Source organism: Arvicanthis niloticus, chromosome X, assembly GCF_011762505.2.
Source record: "Arvicanthis niloticus isolate mArvNil1 chromosome X, mArvNil1.pat.X, whole genome shotgun sequence".
NCBI lineage: Eukaryota > Metazoa > Chordata > Mammalia > Rodentia > Muridae > Arvicanthis > Arvicanthis niloticus.
In genome coordinates this window covers 38,097,066-38,122,044 of record NC_047679.1, presented here as the reverse complement: position 1 = coordinate 38,122,044, position 24,979 = coordinate 38,097,066, and the positions used below count along the sequence as shown (strand labels likewise).

The following is a 24,979-nucleotide window of genomic DNA, read 5'->3' as shown; positions in this document are numbered from 1 at the left end:
ACAAACTCCCTACCACCCCTAGAGACAGGACAGCTCCAAGGCAGACTGTAGTGTTCAGAGACCAGTTTGGACATGCTATACCCAAGTAGGAAGCCAGGCAGGATGTGACCACTGGGGACAGCCCAGGAATGTGAACCACTGTCAAGGCTTAGCAGCAACCAAATAAATAAGAAACACTACCATGAAGTCTACATAGAAATATATTTGGTTCTTTGAAAAACAAACCCAACATAGAGTAAGAGAAGGCAGGAAGGAGGCATGAAGAACAGGAGAGGAAGGTTCCTATCTGTAAAGTGCTCTCTGTGACTGAGGGTCTTTGGGGCCAGGCTCGGAGTTTCAGCTCTGTGGGGGAAGGGCAGGATTGTAAATGAAGATAGCATGCAAATTCTTATGACACTTGGCACTCAACGTATACAGTGCTAAAGAGAACCACCCTCCAGTAGGATCTGCAGTCTACAGGTGAGCACAGAGCCTGGGATCTCATGGGATCTAACCACATGAGAGCAGAGTACACACACACACACACACACACACACACGCACGCACGCACGCACGCGCACACACACACACACACACACACACACACACACACACACACACGTGCACTAGGCACAGCGCTGCTCCAGCTGTCTGTGGCCACACAGGAGGACCTCACAGCAACATGCACCGAAGCCTCCTCCAGTGGTGGACACTCTTCAGGCGGCAGACAGGAATGGGAAGAAGAAGAAATTGAAGGCAAACTTGAGGGCACCGTGCATGGTACTACGCCAATTCTGCTCGATCTTTACGTGCCTCTGGGCAGGGGACAGCTGGGCCATGCAGTTGAAGCAGCTGATGGCCTTGAGCTCAAAGACGGGCCACTTGCTCCCCAGGTGGCCCTTGAGGATGGTGCTGAATTCTATGAGGCTGCTGTGGCACAGGCTCAGCAGCACGTCCTTGAACTTGCTGCTGGCACGCAGAACAATGTCCTTGGTGATGTGGTCCTCTTCATGGCCGCGGTTGCCGTTGGTGCCAAAGGGCATGCCCACTGTGATCTCAAACTTGTAGCAGTCAAACTTCTTGATGTGGCAGGGGTGCTTGGCCAGCTGCTTGAGACAACAGAGCTCCTCCTCAGCCGTGGACATGTTGCCAGAGCTACAGGATGGGTAGGCCTCACCATAGAGTCAGTGCATCTAGTCACCTAGGAAGAAAGGGAGCATGTTAATGGCCGACTTGGCACTGTTGTCGATCTTGGTCACTCAGACATACTTGAAACGGCCGGTCCATGTGACCCTGTGGCCCTCCAAGTGGCTGCACAAGATCTGGGTCTGTGCCATGTTAGTCTCCTTCCAGGCCCCTGGCCCACACAGGAAGCCATATTGCTGCCAGGTGAGTGTGGAATTGTAGACCTTCAGGCCTTCTGACCAGTACACGTAGAACCAGCAGAAGAGCAGGATGGCCCTGAGCCACACCAGAATGAGTTTCACCATTGAGCTCCTGGTCAGGGACTTGACCATCCCCATTACTGAAAAGTTGGCCTTGGTCCAACGGAAAAGCAGGGGTATGCTGCAGATCACTGTGGTGACAATGATCTTAGTGAGGTCCAGTGACAGGAACCATCGGGCAAACTGCACTGTGCCCATAAGGGCAAGGGCAACCACCAGGATGGGGAGGGCAAAGAGGAAGAGGGAGTAGCCGATGGAGGCACGGACCAAGCCCAGGCCGGTAGACTGGAGCAGGATGACCACGGACAGTTCACACCACATGAAGCACACCAGGTAGGGCACCAGGTAGCAATAGGTGCCCTTGAAGCCCCTCAGCTGGGCCATGCGGAAGAAGAGGTAAAAGAGACATAGAGCAGGCAGGGGAGGCTGACGTTCAGGATCATGAAGTGACCAATGGGCACGGTGAAGAACGTCTGGCCGAGCACTTTCAGAAAGCGCCAGTCCACGGGCATGGTGGGCAGAAGGGACAGCAACCCAGCAGTCACCTCAGTGACCAGGGCCCGCCTGGTGTACAGCTTGGCGGAGCTGCTCAGGCTCATGTAGCTGGTCACCGTGAAGAAGGTGGAGACGATGGCCAGCTCCGAGCAGGGGATGCAGTCCTTGCTGGCTAGCGGGAAGGAGAAGATGACAAAGATGACTGACAGCAGGAAGTGGACATAGGGCTCGAGGTGGTTCCAGCCGAAGTTCACTTCTCCCTGCTCCACGTCCAGGTTGGGCTCGAAGCGCAGCAGCTGGTCGGTGAGAGTTCTCTCAGGCCTTGCTGTCCTGGAATACCTTAAGCGTACAGATGGCCATAGACACAAAGACAGGTAGAAGACCACCAGAGGATGAAGAAGGAGAAGAAGTCGATGGTTAGGTTGCTGATGATGAAGAAGAAGAAGAGGGCGTTGATGTGATGGGTGGGCACAATGGTGGAGAGCCAGTGCATGCCTGCCTTGGAGGCCACGTCAATCAGGTACTCTTTGATCTCCATGATGGCGTGGAAGGGGTACTTCACTACCTTCTGGCGTAGTGGCAGGTCCTCAGGGCTCTTCCCTGCCAGCTCGTCCTCATCTTCATCTTCATCCTGCAAGAACAGTTTGGTGGGGATGATGCCCTTCGCATACTTCTTGGTGAGCTCCATAAAATCGTCCAGAGCAATGTAGTTCTTGGATTCACTGCTGATGAGGCGCTTCAACATGCGCCTCTGCTTCTGCAGGGACCTGGGGACTGGGCCTGGCTGCGCCCCTCCATCTTGCTCATTGACCTGCCCGACATTCTCCAGCAACTCGGACACAGCCACCTGCTTCTTCTTCTTGGGGTTGAATTTCCAGTACATGACCAGGGCAGCCTTGCACACTGCCCTTTCCAGGTCGGTCTCAGAGGATAGCTGCTTCACTTCGGCCTCATTCTCAGAAGTAATGCCTTTCCGGTCAGCTAGGCACCGCCTCAGGAGCTTCACGGCCTCCTGCCTGCCCTGCTTGGCTGCCAGAATGAGCCAGGCCACGGCTGAGCAACTATTGAGTTCTTCATCTGCATTGTTGGCAAGTCGTAGGTAGTGTTTGCCCACCTCTGTCTGTGCTTTGGGGTCTCCAGCCTTGGCTTTCTCCAGGACTTCTTCAAAGGGGATCTCCACATCTGCCTTCATGGGACCAGCTCTATCTGCTCCTTCTCCTCAGCTGCTGGTTTGAGGGGCCCGAGGCTCTGGAGTGGCTGCTTCTCCAGCTCTTGGTCCAGCACTGGGGTCAGTCTGAGGTCTGGGAGCACGAGGCGGTTCAATCTTGTCCTGCTCCAGTGAGGCGGTAGCATTGAGCCTGGCCAGGGCCTGGGGCTGTGGTACGGGGGGAGGAGGTGGGCCAGAGGGGCTTGGAGGTGGGGTGCCTGAGTTCATCTTGCGGCCGCAGTGCTGAGCCTCCCAGCCCGCAGCAAAGTTGCTCCGATACCGCGGAGATTGCAGCGACCAGCTGAGCAGCGAACTGTCCTTTTCTAAAATTTCAAATATATCCTCATTCTTTCAAGACTTTGTCACTCTGATCATCTCATGTTTTTGATGACACTGTTAACCTCACAAAAGCAGTCTCTATAAGTCATACACGTGCTACCACAGGCAGCTTATCTTGGCTACCAGAAGCTGTGGCCTAAGGACTCACTGCTTTTCTCAAGCAATCCAGCCCTGTGGTATCTTTGATTGCTGCCCTTGATTATCTGTTCTTGATGCTTTTACTCTTCTGGAGATTAGAGTTCTTCAATTCGGTAATGAATAGGGGTATGTAAATGTGGACAATTGAGTTAAGATCTTTATTCTTGATTGGAGTGTTTCAAGACTCTTATAAATTTTCTTCACTGTAAGCCCATGTCAGTACTTGATTTATAATGTGACATAGACTGTATGGTTTTCTGATTAAGAGCTTTTGGTTTTCTGACTTCCCTTAAGAAAAAGAGATAATGCAAAGGACTATTGAACAATGCTCTGGTTTTTTCTTGCAACACAGTAACTTGACCTGTCTGCTTTAATGTGTACCTTTGTCGGCATCAGCTTCAAAGATAACAAACTTCCCTGTTGTGTGGAGTCAGGGTGTCTGCACACAAATGATACCTTGGTCTTAAAGTGCAATCCTTAGGTCTAATGTGCAGGGACACTTGTTTAGTGTGCTGTAGCAGTGTACATAGCAAAGCACTTACTTAGTGAACTTAATTGCCTAATAGCTAGGAAGTGGGTTTTTAAAGAAATACCCACAGTTGAATGGATTTTAAAAAAAAAAAAACATTGATTATAGACAATGAAAAAGAAGTTTACCCTTTTCATGTCTCTTTACCTTCCAGATTGTTGTATCCAAAAGAATGTTGTTTTATTCCACTCTCCTACTTTGTTTCTCTGTTAATGATTAAAATTAGGGGTTGTTATAGGCCACTCTTGAATACGTATAAATTTTTATAAAACTATCCTCAATGAAAATTACTAGTTTTTAGTTATCTTTAATCTTTTTTTCTTACAGTCCAATTATTATTCTCTTTCAGGTCTACTCTCCAACAGTTCCTCATCACATTCTCCCTCCCCCATCTCCAAGAGATGTTCCTACCCACCCCAACCCTGCCAGGCCTCCCCACTCCCTGGAGCCTTAAGTCTTTCCATGGTTAGGCATTTCTTCTCTCACTGAGGCCAGATCCAGCAGTCTTCTGATGTATATGTGTTTGGGGCCTCATAGCAGTTGCTGTATGTGGTTTAATTGGTGTTCCAGTGTCTGAGAGATCTCAGGGGTCCAGGTTAGTTGAAACTTTTGGTCTTCCTATAAGGTTGCTCTCCTACACAAGTTCTTCCAGCATTTCCCTAATAATTTTAATGTGTAGATATGATCGAGGAGAAGTCTTGGGATGTAAAATCCCATCTTATGGGTTGAGAAATTTTAGCTTTCCTCCAAATAAATGCAGTCAAAAATAAAATGATAGTTTTACTATGGGTTCATCTACAATAAGGGATTTCTAAGGAATTTCTGAAGGATGTATTTGCTTTGTAGAACACATAAAAATAAAAGAAAATGGAGTGAAATTGAGATATATATTATTTCTACATGAGATGATAACAATAGCAAATATAATAAATGTAATATGTAAAGCAAAAAAGATCAGATTTCATCACAAAGTAATGGGATACATGTCAAAACTATAATGATGAAAATAAGTAAGTAAGGTATAAGTAAGAAGGTATCACCATACGAGTGGTGGAGCTTTTTAGTGTCCATCACTGTTATTTCTTGTGTGTGTGTGTGTGTGTGTGAGAGAGAGAGAGAGAGAGAGAGAGAGAGAGAGAGAGAGAGAGATCTATTTATGATAATTTGAATGAAAAATGTCCCCTACAAGCTCATATATTTATAAATTTGATCCCTAATAGGTAAGATGGTTTGAGAAAAACAATTCAACCTTGGCAGAGAAAATACATGATTTGGGGAGGACTTTAAAATGTCATAGCCTCAGCCCACTCCAGTTAGTTCATTTTTTCTGCTTCCTGTATATGATTCAAAGTATAAGATTTGTCAGTTTTCTACTTTTTCCACTTGCTGCATTACCTCCTCCACCGCTATAAATTCTTCCTCTAGAACCATATATCCAAATAAATGCTTTCTACTCTATGTTTCCTTGTACATAGTATTTTGATGCTGCAACTGAAAAAAAAAATGAGCTATAAAGATGTTGGTACCAGAGATCAGGTTATCATGTTGATGAAACTGACCGTGATGTTTTTTGAAGTAATATGGCAGACTTTGGAATTTTGTACTAGAGAAGTTGAATACTACAAATAGAGATTAACAGGCTTTTAAAAGTAGAATCCTGAAAGACAATAATGCTGAAAGTAATCCAAACTTCTAAGGGATAGCTTGAGAGATTTCAGAGAGGAATGAGGAGGGCTCTCTCTATTGGCAATTTGAATAGCAATCATTACTCTGATATTTTGACAAAGTATCAAGATGCCTTCTGTTTTGACCTAAGAACTTGTGTGATACTACATTATACTATAATAGATTGATTTATTTGACAGAGGACCTGATTTCAGTGCCCCAGCATCAAAAAAAAAAAAAAAAAAAAAAAACCAAGAATGGGAGAATAAACAATTCCACTAAAATCTGAGAAAAACAAGGTTGCCCACTCTCTCCTTATCTATTTAATATACACCTTGAAGTTCTAGCTAGAGAAAATAGACAACAAAAGGAGATCAAAGGGATAAAAATTGAAAAGAAGGGAGTCAACATATCACTATATGCAGATGATATGATAGTATACATGTGACCACCAAAATTCCACCAGAGAAATCCTACAGCTGATAACTTCAGCAAAGTTGTAGGATATAAAATCAGCAACAACAACAAAATAACACATTAGCTTTCCTTTATACAAAAGTTAAACAGGATGAGAAAGAAATTAATAAAAGAGCACCCTTCACAATAACCACAAATAATATAAAATATCTTGATGTAACTGTAACCAAACAAGTGAAAAAATCTATATGACCAAATCTTTGATTCCCTGAAAACAGAAATCAAAAAAGACCTCAGAAGTAGGAAAGACCTCCCACCCTCATGGATTTGAAGGATTAACATAGAAAATTGGCCATTGTATCAAAAGCAATCTACCTACAAATCCATATTAAATCCCAACAAAGTACAACACAAGATTTTTACAGACATGGAAAGAGAAATTCTCATCTTCATATAGAAAAACAAAAACCCATTAGACCTAAAACAAGTCTCAACAATAAACATACTTCTGGGAAAATCACCATTCCTGACCTCAAGCTGTACTACAAAGCAATAATAAAAAAAAAATCATGGTATAGGTACAGAAACAGATAGGTTGATCAATGAAATAGAATTAAAGACCCAGAAATAAAACCACACACATACAAACTCTTGATCTTTGACAAAGAAGCCAAAAACATACAATGGAAAAAAAAATCATCTTCAATAAATGGTGCTTGGTTAACTGGTGGTGTGTATGTAAGAGAATTCAAATACTTTCATATTTATCTCCTGACATAAAGCTCAGGTCCTAGTGGATCAAGGACTGACACATCAAATCAGATATGCTGAATCTAATAGAAAATAAAACGGGAAAGAGCCTTGACCTCTTTGACACAGGGAGAAATTTCCTGAGCAGAACCCTAATGGCTCAGTCTCTAAATCAACAACTGATAGATAAGACCTCATGCAACTGAAAAGTTTCTGTAAGGCAAAAGATATCATCTATAGGAGAAATTGGTAACCTATAGATTGGGGAAAAAATCTTCACTAAGCCTACATAAGACAGAGGAACAATATCCAAAATATATAAAGAAATTGAGAAGTTAACCTCCCCCCAAAATCAAATAACCCAATTAAAAATTGGGTACTGAGCTAAGCAGAATTCACAACAGAATAATCTAGAATGGCCAAGAAGCACTTAAAGAAATGTTTGAAGTCCTTTGTCATCAGAGAAATCTAAATCAAAATGACCTTGAAAGTTCACCTCGCACCAAGCTCAGACCCAAAACTTAAGTGATAGCACATGCTGGTGAGGGTATTGAGAAAGAGGAATATTCCTCCATTGCTGGTGGGATTGCAAACTGGTACAAATACTCTGGAAATCAATCTGGTAGTTTCTCAGAAAACTCAATAGTTCTACCTGAAGGCCCAGCTATATCAATGTTGGGCATATACCAAAAAGTCCCCTCCCCCCCGCATACCACAAGGGCATATAGTCCACCATGTTAATAACAGCCTTATTTGTAATAGACAGAAGCTGGAAACAACCCTAATGTCTGTCAACTGAAGAATGAATACAGAAAAGGTGGTTCTTTTACACAATGAAATACTATTCAGCTGTTAAAAATGAGGAAATCATGAATTTTGAGAGCAAATGTATAGAACTAGAAAATATCCTGAGTGAGGTAACTCAGACCCAGAAAGACATACTTACTAATTAGTAGATATTAGTCCAAAAGTACAGAATATCTAGGATATAACCTATAGACCAACCACAAGACATGTAACAAATAAAAAGGCTCAGTGAGAATGTTTTCATTCCACTTAGAGGGAAGAAGTAAATAATCTCAGGAGGCTAAGGAAAAGAGGGAACTGGGTGGAAGTAGGGCAGGGGAAGAAAAAGGGGAAACTGGATCATGTATGGGTATTGGATTGGAGAGAAACCCAGAGAGCCAAGAGATAGAATGGAGATAAGCAGCATGGGCAGTGGTGGGTAATGAAGGAACCTTCTTGAAAATACCAGAGACTTGGGAGGTGAGAAACTCTAAGGACCCAATGTGGGGGCCTACCTTGGCCAAAATACACAATATTGGGCAGAGGGAAATCAAAGGTCTCACCTCCAGGATAGACAAGGCCTCAAGCAGAGGGACAGGGTTACTAACTCACAGTTAAAGTTTCTGACACAGAACTGTTCCTATCTAAAAGAACTGCAGGGACAAAAATGAAGAGACTGAAGCTAAGGCAGTCCAATGACCTGCACAACATTGGATCTATCTCATTGGGAAGCTGTTGGGAGCCGTACTGAGTATATCAGTATGCGCCATTCTAAGATGGCGCTGGCCTCATGTCTTCCCACTTGTAAACAATTAACTGCGCAGCTGCAAAGGCAGAAAGACCGCCAAGTCACTGGCCAATCCCGAGGCGTAATATTGGGTGGTGAGCGAACAGCCAATCAGAAGTGAATACATCACTCTAGGGTGTATTTAAGCTAGGCCGCTTCCGGCTTTTTCCGTTTTTCCGCTTTACCGTTTCAAGAAGTAAAATCCTCGTTTGCAGTAATACCCGATTATTGCCTCTTGTGTCCTTATTCGCGGGCGAAAGGGGACTTGGGAGGTGCGCGGAAGAGGAAGCACCAAGGCATAACACTATTTTGGATGCTATGATATGCTTACAGATGGGAGCCTGGTATGGCTGTTCCCTGAGATGCCCTACTAGATGCTGACTGAGACAGATGTAGATACTTATACTGGACCATTAAACTGAACTCAGGGACGTCTATGATTGAATTAGGGGAAGGATTGAAGAAGCTGGAGGGAAGAGAGACCTCATAGGAAGACCAGCAGTCTCAACTTATTGAGACCCTAGGGAGCTTCCAGAAAGGGAGTTACCAACCAGGAACATGCACAGGGCTGCTCACACACTCCTGGTATAAATATAGCACAGGTCTTCTGTCTCTTCAGGCCTTAGTGGTAGAAGATGAGCTTAATCTTCAAGATATTTGAGGCACCAGGGAAGGGGGTTGGCCTGATGTTTGGGGGAAAAACATCTCAAAGGCAAGGGGGAGATGAATGGGATGAGGAACTTTGGGAGGGGACCCGAGATGGGGGGAATAGTGGGAGTATAAATAAAGTAATATAAATTGAAAAAAAAACAAAAATAAATCACAGAAGGAACTAATAGTTCTCAAGTAATAAAGTGCCAATAGCCAAAAATGTATAAAAATTTCAACATAATTTTATGTTGTGAAATTACTAAATTCTTATGCTATTTAATTCCATGCTGCCCATGTCTTGAGGTACATAACACTCAAATTATCATTAAGAAAATTCATAATTAACTAAAATATACAATGTGAATTACACAAAACTATTTACAAAATATTCTTGCAAAAGAAGGCATAATTAAATAAAGTGAGTTAATTACATATAAAGTTTTAACTAGAAACCATAAACAAATGAAGATTTAAAAAGTAAAAACTTAAAGATATCTAAACAAGCAAAGTAGCCAGTATAAAATAAGCATAACAGAGTAACCCAAATAATTGTGTAATGTAGAGGTTAATAATGTAAAGTCTGCCTTTTGTGTATAAGATTCTAGATTCAAACTGAGGTGTCACAAATACAAAGTTAATAGATTATTGTGCAACTTATCCAATAATGAGAATATATTCTTAACAGCTAAATTCTATGACGACAGAGAAACTGAAATTTGAAATCGGTATACACAAGATATATGCAAACATTTTAGAAAACATGCAAATTAAACTCTTTAATAAGCATATACAACAAGTACAAAAATATAATACCAAATACTCACTAAACTAAAATAAATATGCAAAAATAATGAGACAAAAATTGGTTTTTACAAGATAAATAAAATCCACAGTATCAAAATGAAGTATAGCAGCATATAAAAAGAGGAAAAAATGAAAAAGTAGAAATAAAACTCAATACAGACAAAGAAAACTGTAATGGGTTTACATAAATTAAACATTTTAAACCAAATTTATTTTATTGAAAATAAAATATTACTTGAAAATACTGTCATATTAAACAAACAGTATCTAAATGTTTAAAATTACAGAAAAGAAAAAGTCAAAGTGTTTTTGAGGTAAATATTGCAAACTTCAAAAAACATAAACACATGTCTAAAAAACAATTTTTAAAGAAAATAGAGCCAGGCTCAATGAAGCTCTTAGGAAACTGAAGGATAATAAGGGTTTAAGGGACCAGTAATAGAGCTCAATACTAAAGTATTTTCTTTCAGTGTGTGAGCCCAGATTCGAATGTTGCTACAAAAAATAAAATGGTAATAGATTACTGTGCATCTCATTCAATGATGAGTATGTAAACTTATAGTTAACCTTTATGATGTCAGAGAAACTTAAATTTGATACCAAACCAATATTCATAGTATATATGCAAATGCTCTAGAACAAGACAAATTACAGTTTACATACACTGTAAGGAGGATGCTAAGACATATGTATTATGCACTTAGTATGTACTAAATATAGTTTTACATGCTAGTTCAGGAGCTAGAGAAATGGCACAGAAATTTAGAGACTTTGTGGCTTTTACATAGAACACCAGCTTGATTCCTGTTACCCACATGATGGCTTCTAATCATCTTAACCTCAGTTTCAGGTCATCTAATATTTACTTTTGAAATTTAGTTTTATACTGCATTTTTAATAGGGTTATTTGGTTGTCTGGAGTCTAATTTCTTTTTTTTTTTTTTTTTTTAGTTTTTTTATTAGATATTTTATTTACACTTCAGATGGCATCCCCTTTCCCCATTCCCCTCCACCCCCCTTAGGAAACCCCTATCCCATGCCCCCTTTTCCTTTTTGCATTTATACATTTTTAAAAAAATAATGTTAATCATAGGCTTTATAAGTTTGGAATTGTTCAATCAGAGGTGTAACCCACTGACCAACCTAGATATAACAACTATCTTTGACTGGTGGAGATACATGAACATCTGCCTCCCTGTCTCTCTCCTCTTTCTCTCTTTCATCATCTAGCTTCTCTTCTCTTTCTTCTTCTCCTCTGCTTACTCCTTTTCTTCCTCTCAGTACTCCTCCTACCTTAGCTCCTCCTACACATCACCCTTCCTGTTAAAATGAAACTTTTCTCTCAAAATACAATTAGAGCATAATTATGCCAATTTGTACCAGTGAGGTACAGGATAGTCCTAATACCCAGTCCATCCTTTTGTTGATTAACCAGCTCCTCTGTCATCTATTCTAACTAAAACATTTAGTTCTGAACCTGGCTTTAGGATGAATGTCAGCTGACGACCATCCACTCAAATCTTTTCTCTTAAGGTCAATAGCTATATGTTTTCAACCCCATCAGAAATCCAGAATGACTGAGTTAACTATAATTGTGGAAGCACAAATCATAGTTTCTAAAACTTAGCCAATTTATAGAGACCTCTGAACACTTGGACACTCGATCTACTTCAAAAGGTTGGAGCATCTGTTCTTCTGCCTTCTGGCCCAGGATCATCTGACAGACCTTAGTGCTGCAGAATTATTAAGGGCTGATTACTCTGTCTAGGCAGATATAATCAGTCGACTATTCTGCAAGTGTGTCCTTTTCTGGACAGTAATTTGTCTGTAGAAGGAAAGTGGCCATTCTTGCCTAGTGGCTGTCTCACCACAACTGGAGTAACTCCAAGGATGCTCAATTTCTTCTTAGAATTCAATATAGGAAGCTGTCCGGAGCAGACAGGTCTCTAATGAAAATGAACATTAATACTGAAATGTTTGTCATGTCAATTCTAAGGATTTCTGATGTTTTGAAAATCAGCTATCCATGTAAGGTAATCTGGACTGTTGCCTGTTAACTCCACTCAGCTATTTCTAAATAAAACATAGAGAACTCCCTTATAATAAACTCCAAGTCATGAATTTGCTATAGTCCCTTAACTCACAGGCTGACCATCTCAAATCAGTTAAAGAAGTTAAAGAAGGACTGGGTCTATGCTTTGTATTCCTAAATGTGTTATACTGGTACAATGCCTATGAGAGTAACAATATTCATTTCACTCTTATATCACTAAGAAGCTCATGCCAATGAAAACCTTAAAATTTGTAAACAAAGTAAATTGGTGCCATTTAAGAATTTATATCTTCATCTTGATATTAATTATACAAATTTCTACTAATAGGTTATAGCTATGCAATAAACCCTAGCTAATCCTCTCTATTCCGACAAAACCACTACTTTTCCCTAGAGAGACAGTCCAACATTTACCACCTTAGTCCCCAAGCCCAGGGAATAGGGGCACTGACTCATTAGCTTCTTCAAGCTGATTATGGGCATTGAGATATTAGAAGAGGAGTGGGGGGAGAGCAAATTGACAATCCTCTGATGCTGTGTCTTCGCTGCCTCCAGATGGGATTCCCGGACCTCAGAGGTTTGAGCAGGTATGCCCAGCTTGCTTGTTGAGTAGATACACCAAGGCTGATCATTGTACAATATAGAGTTCTCAAAACGAATTTTAGTATCAAGATAGTTGTTTTTTTTTAAAGAGGGCTGATATTTTATTAAGAATGTTAGTTCTAATCGCTTTTCTATTTTTTCCCCTCTTTTATCGGATATAATATTTACGTTCAAATTTTATCCCCTTACCATATTTCCCCCACCACCCAGGAACCCCTTATCCCATCCCCCCTCCTCCTGCTTCTATGAAGGTGTTTACCTAGCTACACCCAGCCCCCCTCCCCACCCTCAGATTCCCCCCCTCAGTTCTCAGCCTTCAGGGTACCAATGATCTTGTCTCCCACCTATGCCCAACAAGGCCATCCTCCCCTACATATACAGCTGGAGTCATGTGTCTCTCCATATGTGCTCCTAGGCTGGTGGTTTAGACCCTGGGGAGCTCTGGCTGGTTGGTATTGTTGCTCACCTCATGGGGCCACAAGCCCTTATGGTTCCTTCAATTTGCTCTCTAACTCCTCCATTGGGGACCTTTGATCAGATTAATGGATAGCTGTGGGTATCTGTCTCTGGGTATGTCCGACTCTGGGGGACCTCTAAGGGGACAGCCTTATCAGGCTGTTGTCTGCTTTCCCATCCTGACATCCCTATTAGCATCTATTTTTAGTGACTGCCCATGGAATGAATACCCAGATGGAATGGTCTCCCTACAAACCCCCCTTCGGATTCTGTCCCACACTTTGTCTCCATATTTGCTCCCTTGGGTATTTAGTTACTCCTTCTAAGAAAGACCTAGGCATCCTCACTTGTTCTTTCTTCTTCATGAGCTTCATGTCGTCTGGTAGTTGAATCTTTGTTGTTTCAAATTTTTGGGCTAATCTCCGCTTATCAGTGAGTAAATACCATGTGTGTTCTTTTGTGATTGGGTTACCTCACTCAGGATGATATTTTCTAGTTCCATCCATTTACCTAAGAATTTCTCGAATTCATTATTTTTAATAGCTGAGTAATATTCCATTGTGTAAATGTACCACATTTTTTGTATCAATTCCTCTGTTGAGGGACATCTTGGTTCTTTCCAGCTTCTGGCTATTATAAATAAGGCTGCTATGAACATAGTGGAGCATATGTCTTTGTTATTTGTTGGGGCATTTTCTGGGCAGAGGTCTGGCCCAGGCCTCAGGCTGGAAGAGGGGCGAGCGGTGGAATGGGAGTGCTAGCGCTGGCTATGGGTTCTATGGATCCCCCAGAATGGAGTCTAATTTCTTGAGTTCTTTGTATATATTGGATATTAGCCCTCTATTGGATGTGGGATTAGTAAAGATCTTTTCCCAATCTGTTGGTTTACTTTTTGTCCTATTGACAGTGTCCTTTGCTTTACAGGAACTTTGTAATTTTTTGCATTTGTCAATCCTTGATCTTAGAGCATAAGCCATTGGTGTTCTGTTCAGGAACTTTTCCCCTGTGCCCAAGTACTCAAGGTTCTTCCCCACCTTCTCTTCTATTAGTTTCAGTGTATCTGGTTTTATGTGGAGATCCTTTATCCACTTGAACTTGAGCTTTGTACAAGGAAATTAGAATGGATCTATTTGCATTCTTCTACATGTTGTACTGCAGTTGAACCAGTACCATTTGTTGAAAATGCTGCTATTTTCCCACTGGACAGTTTTAGCTGTGTTTCAAAGATCAAGTGAATGTAGGTGTGTAGGTTCATGTCTGGGTCTTCAATTCTATTCCATTGATCTTCCTGCCTGTCTCTGTACCAATAACATGTAGTTTTTATCACCATTGTTCTGTAGTACAGCTTGAGGTCAAGGATGGTGATTCCTCAAGAAGTTCTTTTATTTTTGAGAATAATTCTCACTATCCTGCTTTTTTGTTATTCCAAATGAATTTGAGAATTTATCTTTCTAACTGTGAAGAATTGAGCTGTGATTTCAATGGGGATTGCATTGAATCTGTAGATTGCTGTTGGCAATATTGCCATTTTTACTAAAAATCCTGCCAATCCATGAGCATGTGAGATCTTTCCATTTTCTGAGATCTCTTTTGATTTCTTTCTTCAGAGGCTTGAAGTTCTTGTCATACAGATATTTCACTTGCTCGGTTAGATTCACACCAAGGTATTATTATTATTATTATTTGTGACTATTGTGAAGGGTGTCATTTCCCTAATTTCTTCCTCAGTCTGTTTATCTTTCAAGTACAGGAAGGCTACTGATTTGTTTGAGTTTATTTTATATCCAGCCACTTTGCTGAAGTCATTTATCAGGTTTAGGATTTCTCTGGTGGAAGTTTTATGGTCACTTAAGTATACTATCATATCATCTGCAAATAGTGAAATTTTGACTTCTTCCTTTCCTATTTGTACCCCTTTGACTTCTTTTTGTTGTCTAATTGTTCTGGCTAGGAATTGCAGTACTATATTGAATAGGTAGGGAGAGAGTGGGCAGCCTTGTCTAGTACCTGATCTTAGTGGGATTGATTCATGTTTCTTTCCATTTAGTTTGATGTTGGCTACTGGTTTGCTATATATATTGCTTTTACTATGTTTAGGTATGGACCTTGAATTCTTAATCTTTCCAAGACTTTTACCATGAAGGGTTGTTGAATTTTGTCAAATGCTTTCACAGCATGTAGTGATATTATCATGTGTTTTTTTTTCTTTGAGTTTGTTTATATAGAGGATAACATTGGTGGATTTCCAAATATTGAACCATCCCTACATTCCTGGATAAAGCCTACTTGACCATGATGGATGATTGTATTGAAGTGGTCTTGTATTCAGCTTGCGAGAATTTTATTGAGTATTTTTGCATCAATATTCACAAGGGAGATTGATCTGAAGTACACTTTCTTTGTTGGGTCTTTGTGAGATTTAGGTATTAGCATGATTGTAGCTTTATAGAATGAATTGGGTAGTATTCCTTCTGTTTCCATTTTTCTGGAATAGTTTGAAGAGAATTGGTATTAGGTCTTCCTAAAAGGTCTGATAGAATTCTGCACTAAAACCATCTGATCCTGGGCTTTCTTGTGGGGAGACTTTTAATTACTGCTGCTATTTCTTTAGGAGTTATGGGACTGTTTAGATGGTTTATTTGCTCCTTATTTAACTTTGGTACTTAGTATCTGTATAGAAAATTGTCCATTTCATCCAGAATTTTTAGTTATGTTGAGTATAGGCCTTTGTAGTAGGATCTGATGATTTTTTTGAATTTCCTCAGTTTCTGTTGTTATGTCTGCCATTTCAGTTCTGATCTTATTAATTTGGATACTGTCTCTGTGCCCTCTGGTTAGTCTGGTTAAGGGTTGTCTATCTTGTTGATTTTCTCAAAGAAGCAGCTCCTGGTTTTGTTGATATTTTGTATAGTTCTTTCTGTTTCTCTCTTTCTACTTGGTTGATTTCAGCCTTGAGTTTGATTATTTCCTGTTGTCTGCTCTTCTTGGGTTTATTTGCTTCTTTTTGTTAAAAAGCTTTCAGGTGTGCTGTTGTTAGTGTATGCTCTCTCCAGTTTCTTTTTGTAAGCACTTAGAGGTATGTGTTTTCTACTTAGTACTGGCTTCATGGATTCCCACAAGTTTTGGTATGATGTGTCCTCATTTTCATTAAATTATAAAAAGTCTTTAATTTCTTTCTTTATTTCTTTCTTGACAAAGTCATCATTGAGTAGAGCATTGTTCAGCTTCCACCTGTATGTGGGCTTTCCATTGTTTTTGTCGTTATTAAAGTCCAGCCTTAGTCCATGGTGTTATGATAGGGTACAAGGGATTATGTCAATCTTTTTGTATCTGTTGAGGCCTGTTTTGTGACCTGTTCTATTTTGTAGAATGTTCCATGAGGTGCTGAGAAACATGTATATTCTTTTGTTTTAGGATGAATTGTTGTATAGATATCTGTTAAATCCATTTGGTTCATAACTTCTGTTAATTTCATTGTGTCTCTGTTTAGTTTCTTTTTCCATGATCTATCCATTGCTAAGAGTGGAGTGTTAAAATCCCCCACTATTATTGTGTGAGGTGCAATGCAGTGTGTGCTTTGAGCTTTGGTAAAGTTTCTTTTATGTATGTAGGTGCGTTTGCATTTGGAGCATAGATGTTTAGAATTGAGAATGCATATTGGTAGATTTTTCCTTTGATGAGAATGAAGTGCCCTTCCTTATTTTTTTTTTTTTTGATTACTTTTGGTTGAAAGTTGACTTTATTTGATATTAGGATGGTTACTTCAGCTTGTTTCTTGGTACCATTTGTTTGGAAAACTGTTTTGCAACCTTTTACTCTAAAGTAGTGTCTGTCTTTTTCACTGAGGTGTGTTTCCTTTATGTAGCAAAATTCTGTGTCCTCTTTATGTATCCAGTCTGATAGTCTATGTCTTTTCATGGGAGAATTGGGTTCATTGATGTTATGAGATAGTAAGGAAAGATAATTGTTGCTTCTGTTATTTTTGTTATTAGAGATGGAATTATGTTTGTGGAACTATCTTCTTTGGGGGTTGTAGGAAGTTTACTTCCTTGCTTTTTCGAGGTTGTAGTTTCCCTCCTTGTGTTGGAGTTTTTTTTATCAATTATCTTTTGAAGTGCTGGATTTGTGGGAAGATATTGTGCAAATTTGGTTTTGCATTGGAATATCTTCGTTTCTCCATCTACAGTGATTTAGAGTTTTGCTGGGTATAGTAGTCTGGGCTGGCATTTGTGTTCTCTTAGGGTCTGTATGATATCAGTCCAGAATCTTCTGGCTTTTATAGTCTCTGGTGAGAAGTCTGGTGTAATTCTTATAAGTCTGCTTTTATATGTTACTTTACCTTATTCCCTTACTGCATTTAGTATTTTTTCTTTGTATTGCACATCTGATATTTTGATTATAATGTGACCGAAAGAATTCCTTTTCTGGTCTAGTCTATTTGGAGTTCTGTAGGCTTCTTGTATGTTCATGGACATCCCTTTCTTTAGGTTAGAGGAGTTTTCCTCTATAATTTTGTTGAAGATATTTATTGGCTCTTTAAGTTGGGAGTCTTCACTCCCATCTATACCTATTATCCTTAGGTTTGGCCTTCTCATTGTGTATTGGAATTTCTGGATGTTTTGGGTTAGGAGCTTCTTGCATTTTGCATTTTCTTTGACAGTTGTGTCAATGTTTTCTCTGGTATCTGATGCACATGAGATCTTATCTTCTATCTCTTGTATTCTGTTGGTAATAACTTATGTCTATGATTCATGATCTTTTTCCTAAGTTTTCTATCTACAGGGTAGTCTTCCTTTGAAATTTCTTTATTGTTTCTACTTCCATTTTTAGATCCTGGATGGTTTTGTTTAATTCTTTCCCCTGTTTGGGAGTGTTTTCTTTTATTTCTTTAAGGGATTTTTGTATTTTCTCTCTGAGAGCTTCTACCTGTTTACCTGTGTTCTCCTGTACTTCTTTAAGAGAATTATTTATGACCTTCTTAAAGTCCTCTATCATCACCATGAGAAGTGATTTTAATTCTAAATCCTGCTTTTTTGATGTGATGGGGTGTCCATTGCTTGCTATGGTGGTAGATCTAAGTTCTGATGATGCCAAGTAATTTTGGTTTCTATTGCTTACATTCTTGTGCTTGCCTTTCAACATCCAGTTAACTCTAGTGCTACCTGCACTCACTGTCTTTGACTGGAGCCATTCTTTCCAGTTATCTTGCTTATGTCAGAACTCCTTAGAGTCCAGATGTCTCTTCGATTCTATGATCTGGAGCTCCTTGGTGGAAGAGCTCCTGGGACTCTGGCCACCTCTGGGATCCTGAAAACCCATTGCTCTGAGTGCAGTGGTCCCTCTAGGATGGCTCAGAATAAGTTGTCTTCATGGGAGCAGACCAGCTAGGTGTCTGCCTCAGCCAAAAGGACCAACAGATGGGATGAAGGGGAGTGGTATTCTGGACGGGCAGGGTTTGGATGGCTGATGGGTTTGAGTGCCCCAGGCTCCCAGTTGTAGCTCTGGAATGTAGGGTAGTAGGAAAGGGTTCTTACCCACTGCTCTGAGCACAGTGGCTCCTCTAGGATTTCTCAGGATATGGTGTCTTCACAGGAGCAGACCAGCTATGTGTCTACCCCAGCCAAAAGGACCAAGTTTCATACCATTTTTCAGATTTTTTTACAAACAGCTTTAGTAAGTGGATGATGAAGGTACTAAACAGCCATATAATTTCATGTGAAATAAATAATGTACACAGAAAAATTTTGTCTTTTAATAAGTTCTTATTTTATTGTATCCAATATGTCTCTGAAGATGTGCTGTGACAAGCTTCTTGGAGTTCTCACCTTTACTTTCTCAGAATGATGGGATATAACCTTAAATTATAAGCTAAGATAAACCTTTCCTCCCATAAATTGCTTTTATGGTTAGGTTATCTTATAGCATCAGAAATCAAAATTGAATAAAGACAATGTATTTCTTTAAAGATTGGAGTGCCAGATTAAACACAAAATTTTTATTGACCTATAAAATAATAAAACCATAAACATTAAGGGCTCCTTTCATAAATAAATATATAAATTAGCATGTCACTTCATAGTTTATTTAGAAAAGCATAAACAGTGTACATTATATAACCTTCTATTTGGTTTTATTAAATAATGTCTCACAATGACACTAGAAGACATACTACTCATTTTTCTATTTTCAATAAATTTCTTTTTAATTTTAATTTAATTTAATACATATGGGTATTTTTTTGTATATATACCTGTGTGAATAATACATATGCCTGTTACCTGAAAGAGAACAGAAAAGGACATTGAAATCCAACAAATGGAGTGACAGATAGTTGTGAGGTTTCATGTGTATGTTGGAAATTGAATCCTGTTCCTCTGAAAGAGGTACAAGTACTCTTAATTGCTGATCCATCTCTTTTAAGCCTTTTGGTAAATTTATTTATAATTCTTTCCTTTGATCATTGCTAATTTCCAAATCATGATTAATAATGAGACTGTACTCAATATAATTTTACCACATTTCTTTTGTGGATACAATAGAATTGTTAGGCATATATTTCTGTGGTGGGTCTAATGAAAGTGGCCCCCATAAACTCATATATTTGAAGGATTGTTCCAAATTTACTGGAACTGCTTGGAAATCATTAGGATTTAAGATCTTGTTGGATGATATGTATAATAAGGCTTAAAAGTTTCAAAATTCCATGCAGTTTATAGTTACCTCTTGTAATGTCTGCTTTTGTGTGTAAATATGACACAAGCTGGAGATATTGTAAAGAAAGGAGCTTCCCTTGAGGAAACGCCTTTATGGGATCTAGCTGTAAGGCATTTCCTCAATTAGTGATCAAGGGTGGGGGGGCCCATTGTGGGTGGTGCCATCCCTGAGCTGGGAATCTTGGGTTCTAAAAGAAAGCAAGCTGAGCAAGCCAGGGGAAGCAAGCCAGTAAGTAACATCCCTCTATGGCCTCTGCATCAGTTCCTGCTTCCTAACCTGCTTGAGTTCCAGTCCTGGCTTCCTTTGGTGATGAACAGCAATATGGAAGTGTAAGCTGATTAAACCCCTTCCTCTCCAATTTGCTTCTTGGTTATGATGGTTTTTGTGGGAATTGAAACCATGACTAAGACACATCTCTGTCTGGTGACTGGGTCTCAAGATATAATTTCAAAGTGATTGGTCCAATGTCATGCCTTCCTTCCTTCTGCCATGCTCGCTAGCATGATGGCCATGGTCTTATGATTACACTTTCTTTTATGAAACACTATTACCAAGGCAGCCTATAAAGAATCATATAATTTGGTACTTATTCACAGTTTCAGATGGAAACTCCATGAATATTGTGTTTAAAAGTTTGGCAACGGACCAGCAGCTGGGCATGATGCTGGAGAATTAGCTGAGAGCTCATATCTGTTCTGCCAAGAGAAAGATACAAATTAGAATTATTATGATATTGTAAAACCTCAAAGTCCACAGATAATTACATATGGCTTCCAAAAAGCCCACACCTACTAACCCTTCCCAAAGAATTCCACTAACAAGGGACAAAGCATTAAAATATATGAGCCTATGGGGGCCATTCCATTGCAAACCACCATTGTCGTTGATTCATGTTGTGAAACTATAAGCCTTTAATGAATGCTTCATTCTATAAGTTGTCCTGTTCATGCTGTTTTGGCACAGTAATAGAAAAGTTATTTAAAATTAAATTGGTCTTGAAATATCATATTTTCTTTATTTATGTTGATTAAGTGTTTTACTGGGTATAATATAATATTCTACATTGTCATCTGTGGGTTTTTGGCAGTTGCAAAGTATCTGTCCAGGCCCTTCTAACACTTAGATTCTGTTGGGAAATCATGTATGCTACCTGGCCCTTTTCTCTTGCTGCTTTTAATATTCTTTCTTTGTTCTGTACATTTTGTGTTTTCATTAATATGTTTCTAGAGGATTTACTTTTCTGGTCATGTCTAACTCGTGTTCTGTAAGCTTCTTCTTTTTTAATTGGTTATCTTGTTTATTTACATGTCAAATGTTATCCCCCTTTCTAGTTTCCCCTCTGAAAATCCCCAAACCCATCCCCCCATCCCTCCTTCTATGAGTAAGCTTCACCACCCTAGCATTTTCCTATGTTGGGACACTGAGTAAGCTTTTTGTATATTTATAGGCATATCTTTCTTCAGGTTCAGAAAGTTTTTTCTATAATTTTGTTTATAGTATTTTTTGGTCCTTGGAGCTGGGACACTTCACCTTCTACTAATCCTTTTATTCTTCGATTAGGTCTTTACATGGTATCCCAGATTTCCTGTATTTTTTTTTTTCAGGAATTTTGTATATTTCACATTTTTTGACTGATGTACCAATTTCTTCTATTGTATCATCTACACTTGAGATTCTCCCAGCTCTTGTATTCAATTAGTAATACTTATATCTGTTGTTCCCATTGTCTTCCCTGGGTTTTTCATCTCTAGGATTTTCTCAATTTCTGTTTTCTTTATTGCTTCTATTTCTATTTTTAGGTCTTGAATAGATTTATTTATTTCCTTCGCCTGTTTATTTGTATTTTTCTGTATTTCTTTAAGAATTTTTGGTGGTTTTTGTTTGTGTGTTTGTTTCCTCTTTAAAGGCTCTGATCCTTTTCATGGTTATTTTTCAATATTTCTTAAGGTATTCATTCATTTCTTATTTAAAGGCCATTATCATCCTTATATGTTTGGACTTAAGTACATTTTCACATGCTTGGTTTCTGATATCCAGGGCTTGCTGTAATAAGATAGCTATCTACTGATGGTGTCATATTTCCCTGGCTTTTGTTGTTTGTGTTCTTTGGCGGGCTTTAGCCATCTAGATCCCACTGGTCACTGAATATTCCTATTGAAGTTGTTATTGGGATCAGGCCTAATCACAATGATACCCATGTGGCAGGTCTCTAGTAGTATTCTTGGACTGTAAGATTATGAATTTAAAAATCTGATAAAGGTGAGCAGAGAAATGGCAGGAGAATGGGAGTCCAATGGGGATATCAGGGTGCTCAGGGCAGCTACGCATGCCCTTGAGGTTTCAACAGGCAACAATGATGGATATAGGAAAAGAATCTAACCTGCATTTTTCTGGATCAACAGTCCTGATGAAGGTCGGGAAAGAGGTGTTGCCAGAATCAAGGTAAGACAAAGATAGGAGGCTCCTTATGACAGCTCTGTATGCCCAGGGGGAGGCAGAAAATATCTATTTATGAAGATTCTTTCCAGACATCTTTTTCAGTATAACTGTGCTTATAAATAAATACAAAATAAATGAAGTGAACTTAAATATTTCTTAATATTTTTAAAAGTGTTTTTCCAATATCCTATTGGCAAGTACAAAATATATTTTCACACATTACAAACATCTGCAGATTTTTGGTTTTTACTGAAGGATGTAACTTAGGAAGAAAAAAATCAAGAGTTATCAGAGGAGCTTCCAGTCTGGGCCAGAGCACTGAGCAGATCTTGGGTGGCAGCTCTGCCCCCAACCTCCAAGAACCCAGAGGAAGTGGGGATCCCAGGCTCTCTAACTCAGACAGTATCTTAGGTAAGAAGACAGCAGGGCCCACACTAAACAGGGAGTAACTGGGAACCAAAAGGACACAGGAAGTCACTCCCGGCCCGGAACACTGGTTCCTTCCAGTCTGGGCCAGAGCACTGAGCAGATCTTGGGTGGTAGCTCTGCCCCCAACCTCCAAGAACCCAGAGGAAGTAGGGATCCCAGGCGCTCTAACTTGGACAGTGTCTTAGAAACTAGTTCTCAGATGTGAGGCCTGGATCAGACCTCTGCCAGGTCTGCTGTTGTGTGGATCCCAGATTCCACCTGAGACATACTGGAAGGTCCACTCAACCCAGAGCCACAGAGGAACAACTGAACTCAGAGCATCAGACAACACATCCTGAGATATTCTAGAGAACACACTGCACCCAGAACAGCAGACACCTAGCTGGACTACTACCTTGGAGGCACCATATCCTGAGGCATCCTAGAGGTACCACTGTAATCAGTGCAGCTGGAAAAGATCACAGAGACATCTGGACCCCTAGGAGATCAGACACAAGCTAGATAACTGGAAAGACAGGCTTCAATGAGAGACAGCAAGTACAGGCAGCACTAGAGTTAACCAGATGGCAAAACGCAAGAGCAAGAACGTAAGCAACAGAAACCAAAGTTACATGGCATCATCAGAACCCATCTCCCCCATCAGAGCAAGCCCTGAATACCCCATCACACCAGAAAAGCAGGAATCAGAATTAAAATCACTTCTCATGATGATGATAGAGGGCTTTAAGAAAGACATAAATAACACTCTCAAAGAACTTAAGGAGAGCACTAGTAGACAGATAGAAACCCTTAAAGAGGAAACACAAAAATCGCTTAAGAAATTGCAAGAAAATGCAACCAAACTGGAAAAGGAATTAAACAGAACCATGCAGGATCTGAAAATGGAAGTAGAAACAATAAAGAAATCACAAAGGGACAATACCCTGGAGATAGAAAACCTAAAAAAAAAAAAGATCAGGAGTCATAGACACAAGTATCACCAACAGAATACAAGAAATGGAAGAGAGAACCTCATGTGCAGAAGACACCATGGAAAACATTGACACAACTGTCAAAGAAAATGCAAAATACAAAAAGCTACTAACTCAAAATATACAAGAAATCCAAGACACAATGAGAAGGCCAAACCTAAGGATAATAGGTATAGATGAGGGGGAAGACACCAACTTAAAGGACCAGTAAATATCCTCAACAAAATTATAGAGGAAAACTTCCCTAACCTAAAGAAAGAGATGTCCATAAATATACAAGAAGCCTACAGAACTCCAAATAGTTTAGACCAGAAAAGAAATACTTCCCGCCATATAATAGTCAAAACATCAAATGTACAAAACAAAGAAAAAATACTAAAAGCAGTAAGGGAAAAAGGCAAAGTAACATATAAAGGCAGACCTATAAGAATTACACCAGACTTCTCACCAGAGACCATAAAAGCCAGAAGATCCTGGACCGATATCATACAGGCCCTAAGAGAACACAAATGCCAGCCCAGACTACTATACCCAGCAAAACTCTCAATCATTATTGATGGAGAAACCAAAATATTCCATGACAAATCCAAATTTACACAGTATCTCAACACAAATCCAGCACTTCAAAGAATAATTGGTGGAAAACTCCAACACAAGGAGGGAAACTACAACCTAGAAAAAGCAAGAAAGTAATCTTCCAAAAACCCCAAAAGAAGATAGTTACACCAACATATCTCCATGGATGTTAGCCCAAAAGCTTGGATTATCAAAGACTCAACCCACAGACCACATGAAGCTCATGAAGAAGGAAGACCAAGAGGGGATGCCTCAGTTCTACTTAGAACGAGAAACAAAAATGCTCAAGGGAGCAAATATGGAAACAAAACATGGAACAGAAACTAAAGAAGGGGCCATCAGGAGACCATTCCACCTGAGTATTCATCCCATGTACAGCCACCTAAGCTAAACACTGTTGTGGATGGCTGGAAGTGCATAATGTGAGGAGTATGATATAGCTGTCTCCTTAGAGGTCTGTCAAAGACTAACACACTCAGAGGACAATGCTCACAGTTAACCACTGATATGAACAGGGGTTTCCCAATGGAGAACTTAGTGAGAGGACTGAAGGAGCAGAAAGGGTTAGTGACCCCAGGTAAAAAGCAACAATACCAAACAACCAGAGCCCCCCAGTGTCTAAACCACCAGCCTGGGAACTCATAGGGAGGGACCCAAGACTCCAGAGGTATATGTAGGGGAGGATGGCCTTGTCAGACATAGGTGAGAGAGGAGTTTCTTGGTCCCAAAAAAAAATGAACACACAG

General features: G+C 39.8%; 1 pseudogene; it reads right to left on the bottom strand.

Moving 5' to 3' along the window:
• Positions 1–695: 695 nt before the first annotated feature.
• On the bottom strand, positions 696–3,354 carry LOC117694751 (wolframin pseudogene; annotated as a pseudogene).
• Between the last annotated feature and the right edge of the window lie 21,625 nt (positions 3,355–24,979).